General features: G+C 34.3%; 1 long non-coding RNA gene across 1 annotated transcript; it reads left to right on the top strand.

The window, feature by feature from the left end:
* The first annotated feature begins 1,192 nt into the window (after positions 1 to 1,192).
* LOC135220712 (uncharacterized) lies at positions 1,193 to 2,080 on the top strand. Its single transcript, XR_010315767.1, has 2 exons — positions 1,193 to 1,296; positions 2,035 to 2,080. It is a non-coding gene; the product is annotated as an uncharacterized LOC135220712 (long non-coding RNA).
* The last annotated feature ends 2,326 nt before the right edge of the window (positions 2,081 to 4,406 follow it).

A 4,406-nucleotide genomic window follows, 5' to 3' on the forward strand; every position in this document is an offset into this window, starting at 1 on the left:
CGCACCTCCCTACGAGGCAAAGATAATTGGGACTACTACATGCCCCAAAGCTTGCAACGGTTATTAATTAATGCTGCTTCAGTGAAATGCAACTTCAGTCTACTAACTGTCATATTAATTATCTACAATGTGTGCTGTGTGCAGAAATTAAAATATCTCATTTTGCTGGTACATTTCATTAACAGTTAAGCCATAAAGTTTTGTAGATATGGCAACTATGATATGGTCATGCTGCATTACCAGCCAATTTTTTTTCTCACCAGTCTTTGAAGACTGGTAAATTAACTTGCAGCATTTACCAGGGACAATGTGTACTATCGTGCGCAAAAGTCAGTTCCCTTAGCCATCCAGAGTTTCGAGTTCGCTGACTATGGAACATCGACGCAGTTGAGTAAGTAACTAATGGCAAGTGGAATACTCAACAGATGTCGCACCGTAAGGACCTTGAGAAAACAATAGTCTCCATATTCTAATATCGTTAGGAAAATGATCGTAAAGATTTTGTTGTTGACGATAGGGTTTGAGTGTCAAATGTGCAGTTAAGGAAATGTGTGAAATAAATATGAGAATAAGAGTGCTTAGGAAGTCGTATCTTAGCTTGTTTATCTTCTCCCACTTCCTCAACAAGGCAACTGGATCTGTTTTCCTCAATTTAACTCGATGATGGAGAGAGGAAAGCCAGTTGGCGTCGGAGAGAGAGAGAGAGAGAGAATTAATAAGGATTTGTTTGACATAAGTTTTCAGGTTTATAGGGAATGAATGCTCAGTTAATACTGTTACAATTACGAAAAGTCGATTTTCGAAGATACCGGATAATTATTATATTTCTTTCGATCCCGACAGAAGTTTCACTCAAAAATTATTTTGGAATCGATTCCTTGAAATCCAGATTTCAGAAATTTTTTATGATTAACATTAATGGACCATAATGGAAATCCACAAAATAATTTTTATTTTGTTTAAACAATGTTTCTTATACATTGGTAATAGTGACGCAAAATCTGTTTTGGGCCAGGCGAGGTTATTTTTGGAACTACTCATATGAAAGCGCTAATTTCCTTTACACGAGTTTGTGCCGACCGACTATTGAATTTATGCTTTTCCAGGGTCCTTTGCTCAGCGCTCTTGTTTGATGACGTCATCGAAAGCTGATTTTCGGTCATGTAAAGCCTTCCGTTGTTTTGATAGTTGACTGGTAGACGTATCAGTACGATTAGTGATTCGGCGGTTATCCATTTCAGTTCATCTGCTCCAACGAATTTCGAGTTAACATTGTAGCTGAGTCTCCTTTTACGGGTTTGTGCTTTTTCTATTTTTTTGAACGTCAACTTCGTGTATTATCAAGGTGGCTGCATTTTTTTTAGAATTTTCTGTTCAGAATTTTTTGAATCTGGTCCTTGGACCATAACTATATATTTTAAAATGCTTTTTGTAGACGAAGCGCTGCTTAAATTTCTTGAAGTTTGCAGGATTTATTCAGTATTTTTAAAGTTTTATTTTTCTCTTTTCAAGTTCGACGCTTTGGGTTGGTTTAAAAAATGGCCTGTGAGACAGTTACGGTCTTTTGTTCCACACAAGGTCGCACTTTTCCCGTCTTGCTATTCCCGTATAGTCCCTACGAATTGATTTAAGAATCTATTTCGTTAATTGGCCGTGAGCTAAATTTTTTTTATGTAAGCTTGTGTTATTTAACCTTGACCTGTTACCTGTCTGTAGATCTCTTAATACATTTTGATAAAAATCTAGACGTGTTATTTTTCTTCATCGGTATATTTTTTCTTGATCAGATCTTTTGGAATGTGGTTAATTACAGTAAGAAAAATACAGTAAATTAAGTTTTCCCATTATTATTGTGTATCTAGTTCATCACAACCAGTTTTAGCAGGGCTTTTAACATATTAACATAATAAAAATTGTTGGATTTAGTGTGTGAACTTGAAGAAAATTGACTTAATTCTGTCGACTACTTAAATGGCTTTAGATATTTTTTGAATTTAGTATATCTAACTTTCTAATGCTCTTTAAACATTTCAGGGAATGATGCTACGATGAATATTCAAGATGGTTGAAAAAAGAAAAACTATCCCGAGGAGATTCTTCAGTACTTCAATATCCCACTTTTTCCTTTTCCTCCACCCCATCGGGGGCGGTGCCCCTGATCGGGTGGAGGCGCTCCTTTAGGGCTTGCATAGTAGGCGTGTTGGCCTACTGTGAGAGTCCTTGGAGTTTTTTTTTTCCGTTGCAGACGACCGTGAGTTTTAGCTTAACTAATACTAGTAATTTTTTAAACTGAAAATCTGGCTATTTCTGTAGATTAGCGTCGCACTTAGTATTTTGTGGACAGGCCTTTACATACTAACTGAAAACCATTGTTAACCTGGAGTTTCAAGGATACGTAAAGTATCGTGAAGATGCCCACGAAATTTACTAAATGGACATAGGGCTTGTGTGGATACAGACCAGTATTTAGCAAATTAATAAAAATGCATTTTATAACTTATTTTGCTTTTTCTATGCACACGGCCATGTAGTGTTGATAATGAAATTATCAATCAATGATAATAATCACGTTAACATTCATCATAGATTCTCATTCTTATTAATATAATCATTATTGTATTATTCATACTTTGACATCAAGGAAGAGGATGATAGAATATTTATAAATACATATGCCATATACATACACATACTTACAGATATGGTACTCGCATAAATCCACATACACAACACATAAATGAAATGAAATCATTTACGTGTGAGGAGGAGTTGGTGGTGGTGGTGGTCAGTAGAATAGGTAAGTTGTTAAAAATAGTCGCTGCAGGTAGTCAGTGAGATAGTTTATCAGTGAAGAAAATTCGACCATTGTTTACTCTTGGTCTGAAAAGTTAGAAAAACTTTCATAGAAACAAACTATTTGCATATATCTTTTTTTCATAATCGTCATTCAAGTATTAGCCCTATAAAGGTCACCTTTGTCCCTTTTGTCTAAATCGTTTGGTGGTTGTGTATCTCCTTATTAACCACTTTAGATATGAAAATAGTAATATTGCCATATGTATATTTACAAAATTAATATCTTATAATATTGTCATGTGTATATATACCAAATTCTTATTAATTATCCGTGGTATCACCAATGGAAACCGTAATATTATCATTATTCTCAACAATGATTTGCCTAGCCTTTCCTTTAGCACTTATTGTACAAAGGGGTTAAATATTTGGGTACTTACTAAATTTAGCTAAGTTTCCTTTTAAATTTATTTTATTTACTCTGATAAGTGCCTTAATTATCTGCAATAGACATCACTGTATATTATTGTCAACGAGGCTGTGACTTCAAACTGCTATTTCCCAAATACAATCCATATTCGATGCTTCGGTAAAATTTTATCGACGAAAATCAGTAATTTAGTACAACTAAAAACCTGGGGGATGGGGACAAAAATACCGAACTTTGTATCGTGCACAAAAGTCCGTTCCCTCTGCTGGTCCAGATAGTGAACACGAATCCGCCGACTATGAAACCCCAAAGCATTTGAACCAGAAACTCTATCTAATATCGTTAAGAAAGTGATCATCAAGTTTTTGTTGTTGACGATTCTGTGTTTTGAGTGTAAAATGTGCCACCAAAGATATACCTCTTTCCACAGGGATAGGGTAGCGTCATCCTTTAGCCTTTGGTATAGATAGACTGTTATGTTGATTTAAAAAGGGTCAACACCATAATATTGTTTGTGGATTAATAGTTTCATGACCATGGCTTTCTAATTAGCAATAATCACAATTGTACAGGTAGATGGTTATTCAATTCACAGCTCATTTCCGCTTGCTGTAACCTCACATCTCCAACAAAACCGCTAAATAATATATTGTAAATATTGGTTGTTCAAGGACAAGAATGTACCTGAACGTTTGATTATAAATAGAGTAAAAGCTTCTTTTATAAGAAACCAGACAGATATCAAGGCCATTTTGAAAGAGAAATTGTTAAAGTATTTTAAAGAATTTTTGTAACATTAAAAGCAATGTATTTTAGATGAAAATGAATGTAGTTCTGGATTTGTTGTAATGTTTTGTAAATAATTTATTGAATAAAAACTTAATAAAAAATAATATATACAGAAAAAAAACATTTGCTAGTTATGTCTGTTAGACTGCCACTTACCCAGAAACACTCTCCTATCAATTTTTTGGCTCTACCTCTGTACTATGATTAATATTTTTCCTCTGCTTCTTTCTTTCCATCTTTTTACTGACTATGAATTTGTTACTTTGGTGAAAGTATCTGAATCTTTCATTATGTATTAGTATTTTATAACAATGGCATTTAGCCATAATTATAGAAGTGTCTAAAACCTGGCACTGGGTTGTCATCACCCATAACACCCACTTCCACTATG

The sequence above is a fragment of the Macrobrachium nipponense genome, chromosome 20, assembly GCF_015104395.2.
Source record: "Macrobrachium nipponense isolate FS-2020 chromosome 20, ASM1510439v2, whole genome shotgun sequence".
Lineage (NCBI taxonomy): Eukaryota > Metazoa > Arthropoda > Malacostraca > Decapoda > Palaemonidae > Macrobrachium > Macrobrachium nipponense.